General features: G+C 39.3%; 1 long non-coding RNA gene across 1 annotated transcript in view; it reads right to left on the reverse strand.

Annotated features, from left to right (window-relative positions):
- Positions 1-529: 529 nt before the first annotated feature.
- Positions 530-22973, reverse strand: part of LOC146320988 (uncharacterized) — a 41127-nt gene continuing 18683 nt past the window's right edge. Inside the window, exon 2 of the long non-coding RNA XR_014771347.1 lies at positions 530-1139. This is a non-coding gene — a long non-coding RNA (uncharacterized LOC146320988). The remainder of the gene's footprint in view (positions 1140-22973) is intronic.

Here is a 22973-nt window from a genome sequence, read left to right on the forward strand (position 1 = left end):
CATCAACTTAATCAGATTTTTACAAAAATGATGATTTAATGATGATTTAACCAGGCATAAAAAGGTTTAGCTATATCCTCGGGACACCTCTCTCACTTCCTGGGGATTCATTAAATAATATTGCTATCAGATGTGTCTCAGGAATAACATGACTACCCCATAGCCTGTAGGATTATGGTTTGAAAATATGTATTTTGATTAGCATTAAGAGAACTCTTAGCAACTTCAATATATAAAAAAAAGGCTGCTTATTATGATTATGCTATGAAATGTAACAAATGTAATATTGTCAACTCTGTAAGACGTCAACTCCATTTAATAAAAAAAAAATATCTACATTTAATAAAAGATCAAATCACTAGTTGGCCTGTTATAAGGTTAAATAGCCAAAAGGCTGATCTTTTAAAATGTGTTTTCCAAGCATGTGATTTTATCCCAGTTCTTAAGCTAGACCTGTCTGAGCTGGTCAGATCCCAACAATATATTTTTTTAAATATTTTGTGCCAACAAATACAAACACAACCAGGACTTTCTTTTGCTCTTGAACTTAGGCTTTTATTTTGGAAGATATATATTTGGTCAAACAATATTTACCAATATCAACAAACGCTACAGTATAATACTGATTTAAATTACACTACAAGCTGATAAATATGAAGTTCATCTCAGTAAAAATACATAAAAGAACCAGAGCATACAGCACAGCAGTGAAGACAGTAAAGCTCACCCTGCTTCACCTTCATCTGGTTTTCTGATAAAACATGACAGTAACCCTTTACATCCAAGACAGGACACACCCCAGCTCGTGCCTCTGATCTAATCACTAAATCCAATTTGTGACTTCAGCTTTGATGATCACATTCGAGCCACAGGGAACATCCACAGCAACGGGGAAAAAAAGAGGGGAAAAAAAGCACAATGATGATTACATGAGAGGCTCAGACTGGGGCTAACTGTTGACAAATCGGTACGCTCAGAAAGACCTCCATCCCCACACTGATGCACATGTAAACAGAGGCAGGGATGATGGAGTAGAGATGTTGTTGCAGGGCAGCTCCCTCCTACTGGAAACCAGCTGCTCAGGTCAGGGATCAGACTGGGCAGGAGCACGGCGGTGTCACTGTAATGACAGCAGCTACCTGTAAAACACAAGCGGACGAGACAACAGGCATCAATCACCCAGCAGACGCTGCCGCCTCACGCTCGGCGATGGCGCTGTCAGCCCTCACAAAAGCAGGATGCAGAGCTCTCGCAGGAGCCCCGCCTCGGGCTTTCTATTCCCTTTCATTTGTGAATTATTAATTGGTGAGAAACCAATTTGTTCTTTTTACTCTAAAAGTGTCACAGGTTGTGGGAAGTAATTTATGATTGGTGGTCAACGGCTGAGTTTTAATTAAGTCCAGGCCAGAGTTCACAGTGCTGGAGATGGAAGTGGTTCATTAATCACCAACTAGCAGACTAGGCCGGTACATGAAAGGCCAGAGCGCATCACTTTTATCTGAATTACAGTTAATAGTTGGCCAACAGGAAACATGTAAGTGAATTAAGCCCTGCAAGGACAGAGGAGTCTGAGGATCACTTTAGCGTTTGATTAACAGACAGGATGAATCTGATAAGAATATATATATATATATATATATATATATATATATATATATGGATTTAGAACCAATTCAGGTGCTTACTAATCTGTGTATTAATTAATATGTGATCAATCTCAGAACTCACCAGCTATCATCTGATGATGATTTAGCCTCTGCGGGCAGCGGCCAATGTTTCAGGACTTCTGGTGTAGCCAGCGGATGTCCGGGCCAAGTCTTCCTCTTACACAGAAGTCTGATTAGCAATTTAAGACATGAGTATGGATGACAAATGACATTCAGCTAATCTCTTTAAGCACATCTGGATATGAACACAGAAAAATCTTTTCAGAAGCTAAATTGTCGTGGGACAGTAGTTGATGAGTTCAGAAATTGTTTTTTTAGCCATTTCATTCGGCCTTGTTCGCTCTCCATATAGACTATTTACCTGCATGAACACAAAGCCTGCTCAAATGTGATTGGTGAAAACCAAACTACAAACAAAAACCAGAACTCTTTTGATACTAAAATCTTGTGCCTTGCCCAGATTCTGCATTAATATGCAGACACAGACTTTTGGTTTGTTTGTATTGTTGCTGCATTACACACAGTGGCTTGACCGCATCTCTGTAATTATTATGAAGCAGAATATTCACAAGAGAATATTCATAAGTAGTGTATAAGCACCTGAAAATATAAAATCATTGTGTTTTTGTTGCCTTAGTGAGCCCTTTATATTTACAGAAGCAGAGGGTCCATTGAGGCTGTCATGTTGTACCACCATGTTTCTACAGTAGCCCGGAATGGCCAAACCACACACTTGCTTTAGAGAGAGCAGTTTACTTTTTATTTTTAGTTTAGCAACCACCGCAGGTTCTCCTACAAGCTTGGAAGTGGAGGCAAAGTGTTTGCATTCTACAGGCTCACCACTAGATGCCACTAAATCCTTCACACTGGTCCTTTAAGTGGGATGTACTGTATATTAAAGTCACTTTTGACAAGACAGCATCAGTCAAAAAGCAATTAAACATCCCAAAAATTCAGCAGAATATTGTAGCAATAAGCAAGCAGGCAACAATTCCATTAAAATTCCACACACAATCGGCTCTGAGCCACAGTCATTTGATTGTGGGTCTAACTGTGGAAACTTGAATGAATCACTGACTGTTGACGTAATTCTGACGTCTGAGACTGGCAATCACAGTAATATCCTTTGTATTATTTTATACACAGTTCTTAAACATTCAGCCGGATACATTACTCTACAATTCAGGTCTGGAGTGGCTCTGTAAAAAAATTAAGCAGCAGCTGACAGTCTACCAAAGACACATGGATAATTACTGCTGTATCATATCAACACATTCTCAATCCTAACTCGTCAAATACGACAGTTTGGTCAGTGGATACCCGTCTAACATTAGTTTTACTAGTACAGGGCTCCATGGTCAAGTTATCAATAATAAATATGCATTGTATGAGTATCCTTTCAAAATAAAGGCAGAAAAACTACCTGGTTGACTTTAGTAAATGGTCATGTTTTGGGTTAAACTTACTTGACGTAAGGTAAGGTAACAATGAAATGCATCCGAAATGTAACGTAAGTTAATAAAAACAGCACCGACTTGGTTTCACACAGGACATAAACCTTGAGATCCTGGGTAAGGGTCCTGTGTTTCAGGGTTCAACGCTAATTTTATTTGTCTCACCTGCTAGACTGGGCGAGTGAGTCCGAAATCTACTTGCCCAAAAACAATTTTCACTGGCCCCTCTGCAAATGGTTTCATTTACTAGTGGTTATCAAATAACAATAATGCTAACAGTTAATTGTCATGATTAATCTAGGGCTGCAAATGTCTATACAGTGTGAGAAACCAGTGAAAAATGTGCATCCCAGTTTTTAAAAGCTCAAGGTGGTCTCTAAAGATATTCAGGTTAATATGATAATAAACAAAGGAAATTGGTAAATTTCCATATATATTTTTTAAGTTGGGAAATCTCCATATTTGAGAGGATGAAAACAGCATTTTCTGCTATTTTTTGCATGAAAAATTACTTTAATAAATTATCAAAATAGTTTAACTGATTAACCAAGTTGCCACATGTACATGGCATTTTAATTGCTCTGGCAAGCAGGCAAGCCTTCTTGTTGAGCTCTGTGTTTGTTTGACCCATCCATCCACCCCACCTCCACATTATGCTGACTTTTTCAGTCTAGACTACATCACCTCACTTCAACTGCACATCAAGACATGACGCTGCAGGGACGCCACCACAAAGGATGCTGCAGGTTTACCTATGGCATCACAGCTTGAAGCAGACCGGCACTGTACAGGCTGCTGTATTTGACATGTTGGGGGTGAGAACGGGCTGCTCATACAATCAACCTAAAACCTAGCGTGATACTTTTTCTCATCACTTTCCGTCTCCAGCCTATAACCTCCAATCAGACACTTTTATCACTGCTGCTGAGAGCTGCAACTGGCTGAGACTGACCACACACACACAGATATACACACACTCACAGAAAGAGAGGCAGCAGAGAAAACAGATAACCAGACCCACTCAGGAACAAATTTTATTTCTCTTCATATAATAAATTTTTTATGTAGCAGTTATTTTCATTTTTATTGAATTTTATTCAGATACGCTGGCAATACTAGTAAAGGAGATTAAATTGAATAGAACGGAGTGAGGAGGGCAAATAAATCCGTGGTTCCAAAAGTTTTCTGATGGAGTCAGGGGCTTCCAAACCTTGAGTGATAAAGAAAAGATTAAAACGTTATTATCTGAGCAGAGTCAGGGAGTTCAAACAGGGACTTATTGTGCTTATTTTGAGCAAAAATGCGAACAAAAAAGCAACAAATTAGAATATTAAGAAAAGACAGATAATGCTGACAAGTGCTCCAGACGTGCTGATAATTCGACTACCCAACAAACAAGCAGATCGCATCAAAAACCCTCTCACTCCATCAAGCAGCTATCCTCCACAGACACGTTTGGGGAAATCTGGAAAATGAAACCCAGCATCAGAGTGAGAGGGGATCACTGAGAGTGACGCGGGACAGGCGAGAATGAGGAGCGGGAGAACGGGAGCGAGAGGGAGAGACTGGAGAGAGCTGAAGGGAGAGGAAGAGTGATGAGAGGGCTATGAAGTTTGACAGGAGAATGAACATGACTACACTGCAGAGCTCGTCCATGAAAAGACCTAAGGCGTCTGTCAGATTGGTGATTTTGTGCCCATCTGCACAATGTTCCAATCCTGACCAACTGGAAGGACGCCAGTTTAGGAGGGAAGGAGGTGGATAGAGAAGATTGTCAAGGTAGATCAGTGTGTGTGTGTGTGTGTGTGTGTGTGTGTGTGTGTGTGTGTGTGTGTGTGTGTGTGCAAAGGGAGATAGAGATAGAGGGGTAGAGATAGCTCTTTGTAAAGATCAGAGGCCACAGGGGTGACTGTGTGTGCTTGGCTCACACAGTCACAGAGCGTTGCCAGTCACGGCCACATCAAAGCTCTGCCTGCTCGCCACCACAGAGAGCACCCCCCCTCTACTTCCGCAACACACACACACACACACACACGCGAACACACACACACACACACACACTTGTATGACTACATTCATTCCACAACCCACAATCCTGCTGGCAACCTTTACCACTATTTGCTCTTGTTCTTAACCTTTCACAGCCTTGAACATTAATTCTGGTTTATTAAAGCTTATTATCATAATTTTGGACATCATTTCTATCTGTCACTAAGAATCATGTTTTATGTGGGAACCATTTGCAATCAAGAGTGTGTCATCAACGTAAGGTGCTGCACAATGCACATTGGTTTGTATAGTATGACATTCTCACTTCTTCTCTGACTCAAAGGAGCAATGTGTCCCAACAGCTTGTGTAAAAATGAGTACAGCGATTCAAATAGCAAGTTGGAGCCACACGCTGTATGTTAAATAGGTTGAAATCCTATTGTTTCCCCCAGCCCCCTCCTCCAAAGACTCTGAGAAGCTCTACAGGAGTGCAGAACACTCGCAACATTTACGAGTCCTCAACTGTAAGTTGATCAGCTATTTAGAACTGTCAATTGTCTTTCAATATTCAAAACTACACATTCTGGACTTTGAGTTTGGTGGCTGCCTGTCTCACTGCCTACCTGACTCCATTGACATTTCATTTCAGCACTCATTTGGCGAACATTCAGCAGTAAATTGAACTCTAATTATCATAAAACAGGCTAACAAAAACAGTTATCTTGGCCCGGAATAGGAATCAAAGAAGGACACCGTGGCTGGAGCTTTGATGTCAGAGAGTATTTCAACTTAGCATGTTTCCTTGATCTTTGATGACACATCATGGTCATTTGATGATTTATTACAGTAAAAATATTCCAGAGTTCTCCTTTAATGTCAAGGAGAACCTGCTGTTCTGAAAAAAAATATTTTTGGTTGAAATACTCAGAAGAGTTGAAACTAAAACGTGCATAACAGAACAGACCCGGGTCCACATTGGTTGGGAAAATAAGGCCTTATTTCATGTTGGGAAGTACTCAGTAATGAGTAGTTTCATATTAAAGTTTCATATTGGATTATATCAAGTGTTCAGAATTGGGTAGGGACAGTGGGGACAAGTCCCTACCAATATCCAGGGACCACTGTCCTTAACAATAATGTTGATCAAAAGCTAAAAATATAACCACTGTTGTCTGTCAGTGTCTAGCCAAAATATTTAATGTATAAATTACATGACTAGAAACAAATCTAGTGAGCTATTCAGACCACCAGGGAGAAGCGAGAACACAATTCCTTTATTTTGTCATTTTTTTTCCATGCATGCTGTAATCTTAGTCAGCACTCCTCTGGCAGCAGCACAGCACTTCCCTGTCTCCCTTCACACCGTACACATCACTCTGTGTCAGACCAGGCAGAAAACAGAAGAATGAGGTTGACTTTGCTGTGTTTAGAAGAAGTGTATTTTTCGCTTGCTGCAAGTGAATCAAGATTCTTGCCAACTGTAGCTCCAGTTGGGACATGTTTATTGTTCCCACCAACTGTGACGGGAAATATTCACCTTTGTTCTATTGATAGTTATTGATCATGGAGGTTGTAAGATGTGCTGTCCTCCAAAGCTTGGAAGCTGATGAGGTATTAAAATAAGTTTGCTGTACTACTGGTCTTGGTCGGGACGGTATTCCTGCAGTTTACACATAACAGTGTCCTGATAATTGTCCATCCATTCATCCATTTATCCTTGGTCAGGTCTTGGTGGCAGCAGGCTGAGCATGATGTCCCCCTCCTCAGCAATGCTTTCAAGCTTCTTCACCTCAGCTGGTTCCTTTCAACTTGAAAGGAGAAGCGGTTTGAAGTGCTTTATCTGTAGTTATAAAGGCAGATGTTATGGTAATTCATAATGTATTTTTGTAAGTTTGGTTCTGGGAGATTCCAATAAAGGTAAATAAAGTCCTGTCATATTACATGTTATCTCAAAGGTGTCAAACGTACGGCCGCGGGCCAAAACCAGCCAGCCAGAGGGTCCAGTCCGGCCCGCGGGATGACTTTGATAAGTGTGAAACATTAATTTTAGGGTTGAAACCATTCCTAGAGTAATTTGAGTAATTCGATGACTAAAATCTGTTTAAATCTGAATAACTGTATAGCACACTGTGTTTGGCATGTGGGAGTTATTAAAGACCAGAGTATTGATGAGTGCCGACATTTAAATTTTGATGTCATTTATTATCACACGGCTGCAGCATCTCTCCTCTCTCAGTGCAGCTCCTCCATACACACACGTATAGTACAGACACACACAGAGGAGGTCAGTGTGATTCTCTGACTCTGTCTGTATCTGATCTGTTAACTTTCTTCATCAGCAGGATGTTTTATAAAGACAAAAAGACAAAACTCGCATTCTGGGTTTTTCCCCACATATTAATCCACCCGCGATTCAGTTTTCACAGCAGCAGAGAAGCTGCGTGTGGAGGAGGCTGTTGTTAATGATGGAGTTTATTACAACAGTCGAAACTAACGTGATGATATCAACACCACCCAGATGCACTTATAAAATTAAACAACTGTATAAGGAGGCCTGTACGTAAAACAGGAGAGTCTGTGTTTCTCTGTGAGAAACTTTCAGATCTTCTCACAGCAGAGTGAACAGGTGAGGGAGGAGAGGAGGGCAGACTGATCACTAATCAATCACTAATACTGTCGTCCTCTCGGACTGATTAAAAAAATAAAAATGCCAAAGTTGGTGACAAACCAAACCTGGATGTCCACACAAATAAAGTCTTTGTGTAAAATACTGCAGAGTTTAACATTGTGCTGTTTACAGACAGTCTGCTGTCTGTAGTTTGACAGAGAGACAGAGAGGGTCGTGTTTAGAAGGGAACCCTAGACCCGCGAAAGATCGCGCGAGTTTGATTATTTTAGTAGAAATAACGAACACAAATCTTGCGAGAGTTGTGCAAATAAAGAGTCACGACCGAAAAAGGTGCGCAGCGTGGTGCCGATGTTTTTAATGTGGTGGGCTGCCATAAATAAAACACTGATCACTGACCTGCTGTGATGGAAAAAATACTCAGATTCTTTATTTAAGTAAAAACACTAATACCACAATGTAAAAATACCTAATTACAATTTAAAAATCTTGCATGTTATTATTTCCTTTTTTGAAAAATCAACATTTTTATTGCTGTTGTTGTACTCTAATGGTATTTTTATCATTATTTTTTGATGACTAAATACAGACATGCAAACTCATAAGAGGAGAAAAAGGTGTCATGTTGGTAAACCAGTCCTCTGTCCTCTGTCCTCTGGTGGTCTGGGAGCGTCTGTCCTGCTCCAGAAGAAAAATGTTGTGTTTTTATTATGTGTTTCAGTTAAAAGAGTTAGTTCACTCTTCTGTTTGTGGTTTCTGCAGACATTACTACCTTTACTTTTACCTTTGTACTTGAAAAAAAGGTAGAAAGTAAAGTAAAAACAGTAAAAGTAAATCTACAGTAAAAGTAAAGTTACTTTACTGAGTATTTTTACTTTAGCAATTTGTAGTTGTTCATTTAATAGACCTGTCTTATCTTCTCTTTTGTATATTTCCATTGTCCTTAAATAAAGCAAAAGTAATGTAATAGAAAAAAAATGCAGAACACGCAATATTTCTTATGTGATTACTCGATTAATCGCCAGAATAATCGATAGATTATGCTGTAATTTTACTGGTTCGGCCCACTTGAGATCAAACTGGGCTGTATGTGGCCCCTGAACCAAAATGAGTTTGACACCCCTGTGTTATCTTATCGTATGCACATACGTAAGTTTAAATAAGTCAGTGTTAACTTTTGGTTTGACATGAGACACAAAATAAGATCCCCATCCATCCACCTCACCACTTCAATATGTGGACTAACACTTTTTTCTCCATGAAATTTGCTCGTAAAAGGACACGTCATCTCTGCACATCAGTACAGACTAAATGGAGTGAAATGACACGTGAAAAGCAAAAAAGGTATTTTGATTATGCGCAAAATGAGTCAAGACATTGGCATGGTGATGGCCAGGTTGTTTCATCAGGGGGTGAGATACTCCATCATTATCATAACTGGCACCTCTCCTGCCATAAAAGGCTACAGGTTTTTTGCTCCATTTGATGGCAGGTTTTATTCACAAAAATAATGTTACCAAAGAGTAAAAAGAACAATTTCACACCAATTTCACATGAAAATTCAAATCCTGCAGTTGGAGATAGCAGACAGAAACAGCAAATGTAGCAGTGTCAGTGGTGGTATCAGAGGAACCAAAACAATTAGAAAATATTAATAAAGCTGTCAACAATGAGTCATCAAAGCGGAGCACTGTGACAGAAGTAAAGTGAGAGAAGTTTCATAACTACTCAGCTGGAGCCTGAACGTTTCTATGCCAAAATAAATTGATGCCAATAAAATATCTTGTCCTCATCCCAACTCTTCACATACTGATGTTTTGTCCCTGTCCCTCGGAGTCTCATACTGATGCACAAGGTACTGCATATTCTTAGCCTTGGGATATCCTTAACCCTGTTATCCTTGGGTTTAACTTAACCTTGTCTCAACAATATGTGTGAAAAGGGGCTAAGTTAAGCACATGGCTATATGATTCACACTGCACTTCTACTAGCCCTAGGTTACATGTTGGTGCACCAACTGATGTGAACATTTTAAATGTTCCTTGACTACTTCTCTGCTCTTTTAGCCCTGTTTCAAACTGGCACTTTATAGCACCGGTTTAACTCAGGGCTAACCTGCTCTGAAGGAGGGCCAACAAGCCTGAGGCTAAAGTCTGGGTTAGCCAGCTTTGGAATGGGCCAGGACTGTGGTAGTATGAAGGCTCTCTTAGCCCCAGGTTGAGAGAGGCCTGGGGCTAACAGCTCTTTTAGCCAGGGGCTAAGTGCAGTGTGAAAAGCCCTTTAGTGGCAGTGTGAAAATATGTCAGAAGGTCTTTCTAACACATGATTAACACTGTGGAATGGCCACAGTTTGGGTAGATTTTGGCACAAAAACTATTTGGGTAGGTTTATGGTAAGATCATGTTTGTGGTTATAGTATGTATGTTAGATTACGTACATCATGTGATGCACATAACGTTATATATCGTAAAACTTTTAGTAACATTCAGGGAGGACTAAGCAATTAATGAAAACTTTAGGGAAATCACAATATAGCCTATTCTAATTTTCATATTGGAGGATATTTGTATGTGTGTCAAAATAACATTTTAAATCAAATATTGTGGTGCTGCAGAGATGTTCTGGCCTATACATCATATTCTACAGACTTAAGAATACATCATTGCAAAAATGATCATTCTCTCTATTATTGTAAATCAGCTGCTCTCTTCAGGCTGCTAATGTGTACCGTGTGCATCTGTTTGAGTTGCCTGGGTGAGCTGGTATTGAGACAGAATAAAAGCATTCAATTACAAAGACAAAAGAAAAATGTGTCAGACGTATAGCCATGATGATGATAATGATGATGATGATGATTTAGTTAGATCTTAAAAAAAATAATAATCAAATTTGTTCAGATGAAGGCATTATTTTTCTTGAGTCAAACAATGGACCTTTTCATAACAGCCACTAACATGAAGTACTGTAGAAGGTCAACACCGGTGTTACCAGTGATGCTAATTAAGCTCCCATTCCATTTATTGTAGCAGAGCTTTTACAGTGAGAAGACATGCACAATAGTAGCACCCTGACTGTTTGACCTGAATGGAACAGAGCCTTAATTAGTGTCTTTGGTAACACCTGTGTTTACTCTACAATTGCCTGTCAAAATGTCTGCTGTGTAAAAGGTCTATTGTTGTTTGTTTTTTCCCCCTGTGGAGAAAAGTAGATTATCTGTACATTAGTCACATGGTCTGGGTCACACATGAAGAACAAATGTGTTTGCAGGAAAAATGGGCCTCATGCGATAACCAGTAATACAAGGTAATATTTCCTACAGAACACTGTTTCTTATCAAGCAATATTACACTGCAGGGTGTGCACTGTAAAAGGTCCATAAGCGTCACTGAAGTGCTAATAATCAGATTAAAAGTCTCCCTTGAGTGGAATATTGCAATTATAGAACAGATTACAGACAAACTAAAAGATATAATCAAAATTTATTCAGATTTTGGGGCAATTCATTTTCAAAATAAAAACAGTTTTTGCTTGTGTTATCTCTGTTTCCCTGGAAACACAAGGGGTCTGACTAATAACTGGAAAACAGTCAGCCACGTCATTAGAACTCCTATGTAATGAAACCTGCTTTACTATTCCAGGATGTACGCTGGCCCTCAGTGACGACCGAGCAACAGAGACGATTTCTAGTCCCTGTTGAGTCAGCAGCAAGTAAACGGTGACTAGTAACATTTGAAATTTCGTAGAAACTACCTGCAAATCACCCCCAAATTTCAGTTAAGTATATAATAATAACAACACATCTTGAATTTCTCTGAATTTACCCATAAATTACCCTGAAATTTCATGGTCAGTATATGATAACTCATATTTGTCATTTTTGTGGAAGTAGGTGATAATTACCATTTCACATATGTTGGGACCAGTGAGACTTCCACAGATGAATTCAATAATTTTGTGATTTAACTGAACTTTTATTGTGGGCCTCAGCACAGGCCATCCTAAATGGTGGTGCATTGTACTCTTTGAACAAAGGGAGCCATGGAACTCGGTCCCCGACAATCATCCAGATGTTCACACCTCTGGACCCAGCAATCACCTCCTCTTGGTTGAGTGGTGGTTGTCTACCAGTCGTCAGCCAGGTCAAAGACCTGCTACCCACATTGCTTGCTCTCTTTCCACTTGCCCGCACAGACCCTCTTGTCCCTGAGGTCTCCCCACCAGTCCCAGTCTATGCAGACACACCGCTCTTGGCTCTTTCTCTTCTGGACTCTCCAAACCACATGTGGCCTGAAGCAGCCACACCGAATGTTATTCTGCAAGACATCACTGTAAGAGCCTGTCTTAACAGAGAAAGTGAATCTACTTAGCACCAGCAGCTTAGAACCCAAAGTCTTCCAGCTACGCTAAGACTTAAAAGAGCACCAACCAAGTTAGCACCAGGACTGCTAACTCTGCAATGACAAGAAAGGAGCAGCTGCCCTTCCTCCTCCAGCAACTGGACTAAACACAACAAAGACAGACTTTCCCTTGACACTGGACAACCCTTTTTCCAGCCTGACTCTTCCTTCACAAAACGGATCACTAGCTTACAAGCATCTCAAAGCAACTGCTCTTTCCTTAAGGACTGGTAATGTACTGGGCACAATATAGTAATAGTATACATGGCTAAGCCTAGAGCTGCTTAACTGTGGAACTCACTGCATGGTCACTGAGTTGGCCACCTTTGCTTTCTTTGAAATTAACTGCAAATTTAATTTATCATTCAGTAATTACAGTAACTACATGAAAACAGTACTTGATAGTTATCACATAATTAACCATGACATCGGGGGCAAATTGGAGGTAATTTGGGGGTTATTTCCAAGAAATTTCCAATACTTGGCAGCTGTTTACCATGAAATTATGGGACCTGGAATGAATGAATCATTACCTAATGGTCTAGTTGACCAATCAGATTGCTTAGTTGGAGCTACTTGTTGTATAATACTAATTAGCCCAGATCATCCAAACACTGCCCCTCTTTCACCTAGTTCAAGTAAGGTCTCGAGATCTACAATTGGCTACATCAAACAAACATCAAAAAGTCCAATACTGAACAACAGAGTGATCTATACCTGAGTGAGGCAGTTAGAGTGGTTTATCCAGAGTGGTGGGAGATTTAGAGGTTTCAATCTAGTCTAGATCAATACAGACTCATTGGGTGGGTCAGTGCTGTCCTGCCCCATTTCCAGAACATAGTGTCCAGATGCAGGAAGCTAATAGCTCATATCAATCACAGCCAAAACTGCTTCCATGGCACCACCATTGATTGTCAGTCAGTGGCAGGATGAATGGCATCTCCGTAATGTTGTGGAGACCAAGCCAACGGTGTGTGTGTGTGGTAGAGGAGTGAAATGGCCAGAGGTCCACACAAGACTGAAAGATTTATTGGTGAATGTGCTTGCTCGATCAATCACATCAAGTTTGTGGAAGAACTAGTGTAGTACGGTGTGGAAAAAAAAAAACCTTCACAAACTGCTTTAAAATTGTTACTAGTCACATATTAATGAATATTTGTGGTTACACAGGTCACAATACAGTGACTTTGAATACTTTATACTATTAACTACAACCAAGTGTTGATTTAATGATTTCTAAACCGTCTTCTGATCACCTAATCACTAACATAGAATAATAATAATCACTGTAAGATTTGTTTTGCAATCTTGTGGCTTTGCACTCAAGTCTCAAGTCAAGTTGCAAGTGAAAATCAAGTCCTGAGTCAAGTTCCAAGTCCTAAACTTTGAGCTGAGTCCTAAATAAATTATACTGTAACAGTTTCCTGCACCACTGAATTAAAGTAATAGGTAAACGCTAGCTAAGCATTAGGGTGCTAACTGTGCAAATATTTTACTTAGTGTTCTTTGTACAACTTCAGATGTCAAATAAAGTTGGAATTTGTTGCATCTCTGTAAGTCATCCGTAATTTTCAACTCATGTTTACGTACTGCAGTTCATTTTTTGTTAACCCCCATGTAGTTTTTGTACATGAACCAAATTGTCTTTGGTAGGATCAGTTTTTCCAACTAGCGCTCAGTAATGTACCATTAGTTCTCCATGATTCTCTCCTGCAAATTGATTGGATTCTGTTGGATTGGTTCAAACAAAGTGGATCCTGGAGATTAAGTGTGGATCTGTTGGGAATTAAGAGTGTTAACATTAGTTGATTCAGGAAATGAAGGGATATTGGGAACTGATTTGTTAATTCTTTAAAACTTTTTAAATAAGAGACTTCTTCATCTGTGGGTGTTGGGGAGGGTACCAAGGATTTTCAAGTCTTGATTTAATTATTTCTAAACTGTTTTCTGATCACTGATGGGATAAAAAAAATAGTAAGTGTAAGACTGACAGAAGTTATTGTTTTGCAAGTCACGATCAAGTTTCAGTTCCTAAACAAGTCATAATGTAATTGAGTTTCCAGCTGTTATATTATGCTACGTTAGCATGTTATGCATGTTATGATTCTCTCCTGCAAATTGATTGGATGCTGTTGTACTGGTTCAGACAAAGTGGATCTAGAGAATTAAGTGTTGACTTGCTGGGAATGAATAGTGTTAACGTTATTAGATTCAGGAAGTGAAGAGAAATCATGGATTCACACTTTTTAAAATAAGATCATTTTTAATCTTTGGGCTGGGTAAAGGTACGGTAAGTCAAAAGGCTCAAGTTCAAGTGAAGTCAGGAGTCATTTTTGTTAAAGGCCAAGTCGAGTTGCAAGTCTTTTTTGATTTTGTAAAATCAAGTCTAAAATCATCAAATTTGTGACTTAAGTCTGACTTAAGTCCAAGTCATGTGATTCAAGTCCACAACATGAGATTTGTGATGGCAAACAACAGTCTCCATCACTCTTCATCATCGTCATCCTTCTCACAGGCATTAACATCAGCATGGTGAAAGATTCTTTTCCTCCTCTTCCAGGGCAGATTGAGAATAAGATCTCCTGTCATATCACAGCCAGTACCTCTCATTGTCACTTCAAACACACATATAAACAGTAACAGATTGAAGAACTAAACTGTAATCACTAACTGTCATCATATTCACCACCCACATGCCCCCATCACGTCTCTGTCTGCTGTACCGACTGCCTGATCGCATTTTGTATTCTTTTATCTTTGTCACTTGTTTTGTTATGCATCAAGGCAGTTAAAGAAAAAGACAGCTGACCCTGTAACATTATTATTTTGCATTGTCTGTTCTACATAAACAAACTGAAATTAAAACTCAACTGAAAAGTGAGAGAACAATTACTGGGAGAATTTAAACAACTTTGGAAAATCCTTTCACTTTCCTTTCCTTTCACTTTCACATTCTCACCAATTTAGGGCTGCACATTCTCTGGACAACATGAATTATTCTCAGGTCACGGCATCACTGACTAAGTTTACATGCACACTGATTTTCTACTATCATTCAGAATATGAAAATACTCTTGATATGGGTCATGTAATCAGCATATTCTGATGGTTTATTCTGAATTAGGCCTTTTTACGAATGGAGAGGTTTTCCATTAAGACAAGCCATATTATTCAGGCCTTATGAGCAATTTTTGTTGGATGTAGCACATTCAGAGTGTGCGCCTTTACTGCAGTTTGCAACACACGACCTTTTGCCTCTTGTCTTTTTGATCTTTTCAAGACGACGATTCAATGAACCAAAGAGGGAGGCTGTGTTCACATGGCTGAAACCTCTGAAAAAAAAAATCAGATTTTAATGTAAACTTTTCCATAATGTAATCCATGTAAAGACAATCATTGTTACTTTTCTCAGTGTTATTTAACAGTATGTTTGCACTTAAATATCACATCCCACCATAGTTCTGGGCACTACACCAAAACAGAACCTGCCCCCAACTGTCTGTATTTATAGCCTAATACTTGCAGAACAAAGGACTTCAGCTGTACTTTCTGTTCAGTGTGAATTAGTAAATGTTAGGATGCTATTATGCTAATATAAGATAGTAAGTCATGCAAGATCACCAACTACTGACATACTTGCCACACCCCTTGCCATCTCATACTGATGCAAAAGGTGCCCTTTAGCATCTATGTGAGACACTGCCAGAAAGCCTTTTTAATATGTGCTTAACTTTATGAAATGTTCACAGTTTGGTTTTTGCAATTTTTAGGGAAAGCAATAACCTCCAAGACTCCAAGTTCTTTCACTAGCTTCTTGAGGCTGCCTCCAAAAGTGAGGGAGTTAGCAGAAGGATTAAATATGTTTTCAGGTTGGTACAGAAATTTAGTCTCTATAGAGTGAAGTTCGCAGGTGAGACCACAGTCATCGACTGGATTTCAAACAAGACTTCATATTAGGAGGAAGTCAATGATCTTGCAGAATGATGCACTGAAAACAACCTACTGCTCAACATCAGCAAAGCCAAGCAGCTGATTGTTGATTTCCAGAGAAAGGAGGTCCCACAGCCACAACACTGTGAGCTTCACTTAACTCTGTCCCCACCATTGACGATATATTTCGTCAGTGCTCAGCTGCAGATACGCAGGACAGAGGGGACTGCAACCCGGGCATAGAGTGGAGCTGCTAACACCGCAGTCCCCACACCTCCACAGCAGCCGCGACACAGCAAGGCTGCTCACACCGCAGCCCCGGGACTCACGCTGCAGCCAGGGCACAGAGCGCTCACACACAGCTCACATTAGTCACACAGGTGACAGTGATGTCACACATGTAATATGAAGTGATAAAAAAAAAGTGAAGTCAATATTCTGCTAAAAAATGTCTCTGTTTTTGACAGTTTTTTGTCTGAAAAGTGATTTTTTTGATGCAACCAACCAGCATTCAAGTGCTTATAAGAAACAGAATGAATGAAATTCGAATAAAACATTGTTTTTGTGTGTGATTTGTTTTTTCTTTTGATATATTCCATGTTCAGTCCCTCCAGGATTTTGCAGGCTATTTTGGGGATTGTTGAAGCCTAAATGCCTGATTTCATGACAACTATTCTCAAAATTTACGATGCATGTTGCAGTGTTTTTCGGCATTTTTGCAATGAAATTGCAGGAGTAAAGGAAAAAACAAAAGTTGAGATGTAATATTGTATAATCCGTTAAAGCTAACTTGTTCCAGGGTGAATAAAACTGCACTCTGTTCCAGATCTTACCAAAAAGGCTCAGGATTACAAAAATTCTAACAAAATGTGCTTCATTTGCAAATGAACAAGTTCACCTGGGGGATATTCCACAAAGAAACTAAATCAGTCAAAACAGCAATCACAAAATTACAAAAAATAAAAGTGCACAGAGCGTTGATAAATGTCAATGACAAACTTGTCTGTGTGCTCTTTTCAGAGTTGGGTTGCAGTGACTGAAAAAAATTGCAAGGTAGTGCAGAATTCACAGGGATGGTTGAATTTGTATCAGTTGTTGTGATCCCAACATCACGACTTCCTGGAAGGCCTGGATGTTAACATATTCACAGAACTGGATATTCTGTGGGTGTTCGGTGAAAACCAGTGAACTTTGGCAAAAATGCTGGCGCTGGCTGGCAGAGAGTCTGGTGGGGAAAAAAAGTAGTGTTTATTTGACTGTTCTTGATGACTATGGCTGGTGTCATATTTTTGCCAAGTCACTCAGTGTATATAACAGAAAAATATATTTTAAAAGATTAAATTCTTAAACTTTATAACTATCACAGTTTATCACCCAGGAATAGGAGAAATACAGATTTGGTTCAAAATGTAGACACTCGGGGAAGACAAGAGCAGTTCTTGAGCAACCTTGCACAGACACGAAAAAGTTGAAACAAAGGCAACCAAAAAATCAAAAAGGAAAGACATAAAAATCAAAGCCCATAATCCCAAATCAACAATCCGAAGCAGTTTCTAAATCCAAAGCACACAGGAAAAACGCAAAGCAAAAAAATCCACAAGAAAAACAATAATAGGGTAGTAGGGAAATCAAGAACAGGTAAAAATAATCAGTGATCAAAAAGAGTCAGAAAATAGACAAAGACAGTCACTTCCTGTTTTATTTTTGGTACGTTTTTCCTTGTGTGTCTTTGTTTTTACTTCCTAAGAAAAACCCAAACCATGACAGTAACAGGCCAACCTCCAAGTAAAGAAATTTGTTATTAAAAGACATCAACTAATGTGACACGCCAGATGGTTTGGTACACAGAACCATCTGGGAAGTCGCCCTTAGAAACTGTTTGGAAAAGGGCAGGCACTTTCAAGACATTTCCAAAGTGGTTGGATGAACCATCTGTTATATAACTTCAAACTTCAAACTGTTGTTGACTACTATGGCCGGTTTCATCTTATTGCAAAGTCACCGTGTATGTATGTAACAGGAAAAAAAGCATTCAAACAGTTTCAAAGAACTTAACACCTCCAGTATATCACTCTGAGCTGTCCCTGTCCCAGGCAGTCCTCGTATGACGTGATCCAGCATTAAGCCCTCCTCTGGAGGATGACACTCATTTCACCTGTTAAGGTAATCAGTCAGCTTTAGGTAATCTCACATCTTCTGGAAAGCTGTTGCGAAGCAGTGCACGCCAGGAGCCGAGCAGACAAACAGACAGTGGAGTGTTTGCTTGTGTTGCGCGGTGGAGGGAAGGGTGGCATTTTGATTTGATTGGGGATTAAAGGTCATGAGGAAGTATTTAAACGCTCCTGCTCAACTCGGGGCTAATCATTCCTCCGCAGCTGTGAGTCGGAGGAGTCGGCAGAGCTCTCAGATCACCGTTGTCACACTGTGTTGTCTCCCACTTTGCGGTGACAGAGCCTTACCCACCCAGCCAGTAATCCCCTGCAGCAAAGTTTGGAGTAAGCTGACGGCATGGAAAAAGATAAATAAGGATTTTCATTTTTTACCCTGTAATGAAAAATTGCATAGCACTTCCTCTCCTCGCCGCATTTATCTCTAATACACTTTCAGATATTCCTGTGCTGTAATTTAGCACAATGCACAAAAACTTTCCACCTTTTTTGTTCTTTCCCAGGATGGGTCTCTCAGAGTCCAAACAACTGAAACTTACTTAAAATAATTATTTCTTCCTTTCAGACTAAGCATGAAGACATTTAACATCTACTAAGCCTCCCTGGTATTCCACCAGTGCCAGAGTAAGTAACACATCCATACGCACAAGAAACTTCTCCCACTTAGAGAAGAGAGATTGAGGACGTCAGTGACAAATGTCTTGCATTAACTTTGTTGTTTATTTTTCCCCCGGAAGATGTGAAATAACCCTATTAAATCAAGTAGTCACTTGGCCATTAATCTCAATGCAGCTGACTAGTCCCTCAAAGCTAATGGGGTTTAGAATTTGCATGAGGCGAGTTTACCCACAAAGCTTCGCCTAAGAGGATTGCTGTTCAGACAGAGAGCTTATTGTCACACTTGTTCATAGACATGGATTAACGATAGTAGGCCCAAAGAACTCCACTAACTGTGGCAGCAACTCACAAGTTCCCCTTCACTGGCTCAGATCTCTGTTTCACAGGGACGGAGGTTCAGACAGTCTACAGCACACATGGAAAAATACCACAGATTTGTGTAATTTATTGCTGAACCCTGAGCATTGGGACAAAACTGAATTTGAATGGGGGGAGGGAGTCAAACTCTTGGCTTTTAAACCTTGTAACGGGCCAACTTACAACAACTAACCTGACATGCCAAATGAACCCTTAGAAATGGTTTGGAAAAGGGCAGGTACTTTGCACTTTGATTTAGAAGGGCTACAGAGTTGACACACTGTGCTTGAGATACATCTGATGGCAATGTTATTGAATCAATTTACTGAAAAGTTTAAACAATATTCCCACCTTATTTAAACCAGGAAGTGAGTGAGGGGTCCTTAGGGTATAGCTAACCCTTTTTATGCCTGACAAAATCATGTTTTTGTTAAAATATTACCAAGTTAAAGTCCAAGTTGACAAACTGTTAAAGTTTTAGTGAGCAGCCATTTTATTTTTTATAGTTGCTCAGAGTTCTCTTAATGCTAATCAAAATTTAAGCCATAATTCTTATTTAGCTTTTATTCAGAAGGGCTACAGACATGTTGACATGCTATGGTTGAAACACATCTGATAGCAATATTTATATTATTTTCTATATTTGATGAAATTGTCACAAAGTAAAGAGTTTACCAGTGCTTGAGCAGTATTCCCACCTTTTTTAAACCAGGAAGTGAGACAGAGATGCTTATGGTTTGGCATACCCTTTTTATGCCTGATCATCTGATCATGTTTTTGTTCAAATCTGATGGAGTTGATGGAAATCTGGGAAATAACTTCAAAGGGTCAGCATTTTCATTTTATAAAATCAATTTTTGAACAAAGATGATTATAAAATTACATTTATTAAACTATATTATCAGGAAGTATTGTTAGTGTTGATTGATTTACATTGATTTTATATAACCAAACCCTTTAAAAATCACGAAAAATTGGTATTAGAGTCTGGGCATCAATCATTATTCAAGTTTTTTCTTTTTTTTTTTTTTTTTAAGTGGGACGTGATTTGTCCCAGTTCTCAAGAAGGGATTTTATACAGATACTTTAAGCAGCCATCCTCAAGCACATCATAAAGGTAAAGAGAAAGTCAAATATGATGATTGTTTTTACATCCCTGTTTGATTCCTCAATACTCACCTCCTGTTTCCTAAATATCAATTTCTCTTTCAATATTTATTTTCTGTCATATCGCTGCAGCGTCGCAGCGCTCCTGAATTCCTGCTCTGTGTTGTCAACTTAGCTTTTTACATCATTTGAATAAGCCTCTTTCAGTGCGAGCGCGTGTGCTGTGTTTCATAGTGACTAAAGCAGCTTTGGAGTCTAAATATAACATGTATCCACTGCATTAATTCTTTAATATTTATCAGCGGGAAAAAGGTGCTCGAAATGTGGCATATATCCGTGTTTAAAATTCAGGAGGAAAACAGCGAAAAAAAAAAAAAAGATACACAAGTTCAGCTCAAGTTCTGACACAGTTTGATCAACACTCATGCACACACACTCAGGCTGCACCTCCAGGACAGCACAAATCCTTCAATATCCTTTGGAAAAAAAAAGACTCTATCTCGTCTTCCACTGCCCACATTGTGTTACTGATCCACAGTGTGAATTACAATAGCAATCTGAGCACCGACTCTCACTTGTATGATCGCTGCTCAAGAGTGACAACAGGCTGTTATGATACAACATCACAATTGCAGTTTATTCCCTGGAGAAAAGTGGCGTGTCAGCGATGTGTAACACATCACAGTCGCAGTGGAATACAACTCTATTGTAGAGGAAATTGACAAAGCAACGCAAACAGAGGTTTTAAAGGGTTCTAAATGATTACACACGTTCTTTTACTTTCTATCCATCTATCCTCTCCCAATATCCCCCTTCAGCACAACACCCACACTGCTGTGGAGGGAAACACCCTCTATTTTCAACCAAATTTCCAAAAGAAGTGCAAATTACTGCACATTTCCATCCACTGCTGTTATCAGTGCCACCACTGCTTGCACATGCACCACGCGTTGTGTGGAGGTGGCACCAAAACAGCCTCTCACAGCTCCATTTACTGCAATAATAAACTGCAGGGACACCCTCGTCCTCCACCGGTATCAACTACTGTATGTCATGCTAGCTTGCCAGTAAATAACATTCGACATGATGCTAAATTTTGTAGAGTTCAAAAACTGGCATGGCCAATCACAAAGGAGTGCTCTGGCCTCTCGCTTCAAGATATCTGAATAAAAATGGATTCTAGACCCAGGACTCTCCTGTTTTCAGACATAATCCCATGCAGTCTGGGGCAAAAAACATGCAGTAAATGTGATATTTTTCCATCTGTTTGAATATTGCATACTGTGTAGGGCTGCACAATTAATCACAATATTGTCGAAACTGCAATATTGCCAAGTACTATAACCAAATCACAATTTTTTTGAAAAAGGAAAAACATGCAAACTGCAGTATAACAAAGTTCTGTAGTGCTGCAGAGATGGCCTGGTATAAAAATCTTGTTCTCCAGATATAAGAAAACATCTTTGTATGACCCCAACAAATACCACATTATCATGATTTTAACAGTTTTTTTTTTTTAATAAAAATGACAATTATAATGGAAAATTATCATTCCTACTTGCATATCATAATTTCAGTCAAAATAAATGCAGTGACTTTTTGGAAAGCTTGTTTCAATGAGGCCACTTGTATTCAAGTGTGATGAAACCTGGTCTCACTTTATAAGATGACTTTCCTCATTTCACCGACAAAAAAGGGTTTTCTAAGCAATGTTCAGCATGCGCTCGCCATGTAAATGCCATTATAATTCAGTTTGTACAGGAATCTCCAAATGTCACAAATTTTGGATACCAAAATCACAGCATGATTTTTTTTTCTGTGGTGTTCTTCAAGGTACTGGTGGCTCGCAACCCTGCCTTAGAGTGGCACAGGGGGTCCCCCAAGACATTATCTGCTCTGAGATCATCAAAATTAGATATGCACATGTTAAGTACAATCACAATTTATGCAAAACTGTTTCAAAAGATATATTTCTTTGTCCTCATTTGAATATAGCAGAATACTTGTTCACACCTCCGTGACCTCTCCAGCTCTGTCATAATAAATCATTATTGTTCTTTTGGTAATTATGAGTGTATTATAACCTGCATTGCTGGGTTGTTAAAAGAAAAAAAAATGTTAAGCTTATACTAGAAAAGTGATATTTAGAAAATGTAAAGGTGCTAAGAATGGAAAGAACTTAATGTTTATTTTGCACAGTAAAACTTTGGAATGAATCATTGTATTTGTGTATGTACGTGTGGGGGCAGGCTGGGGGCCTCAGCTTATCATAAATACAAATGGGGGCTCTAAAGAATAAAAGATTGGGAACCACTGTTTTTCGAGGGATTTTGACCATTTTTTATCATTCTCTAAACCTTCAAAATGTGACTGTAGCAGTTAAGCTTAGCCAAATGTCTGGCAGCAGACCTGACTGTTATGAGAATATTAGAGATTGGTTCACCAATATAAACAGTTGGCAGTGCAAATTCTCCAGCTGGGTGCCATTAAACCACTACAGAGGAAGAGGGCGCAAAGAGATGATGTGATTAAAAAAAAAAAAAAACATGTGCCAGTGAAAGTATGCCACTGTCAGTATGCATGTACCTACTCTGACTCTGACTGGCTAGTACTTGTTACCTTTGTTGGTTTGGAGCGAGCTTGAGTCGGGTTATGGTAAT

The sequence above is a fragment of the Lutjanus erythropterus genome, chromosome 9 (assembly GCF_056507025.1).
Source record: "Lutjanus erythropterus isolate fLutEry1 chromosome 9, fLutEry1.hap2, whole genome shotgun sequence".
Lineage (NCBI taxonomy): Eukaryota > Metazoa > Chordata > Actinopteri > Lutjaniformes > Lutjanidae > Lutjanus > Lutjanus erythropterus.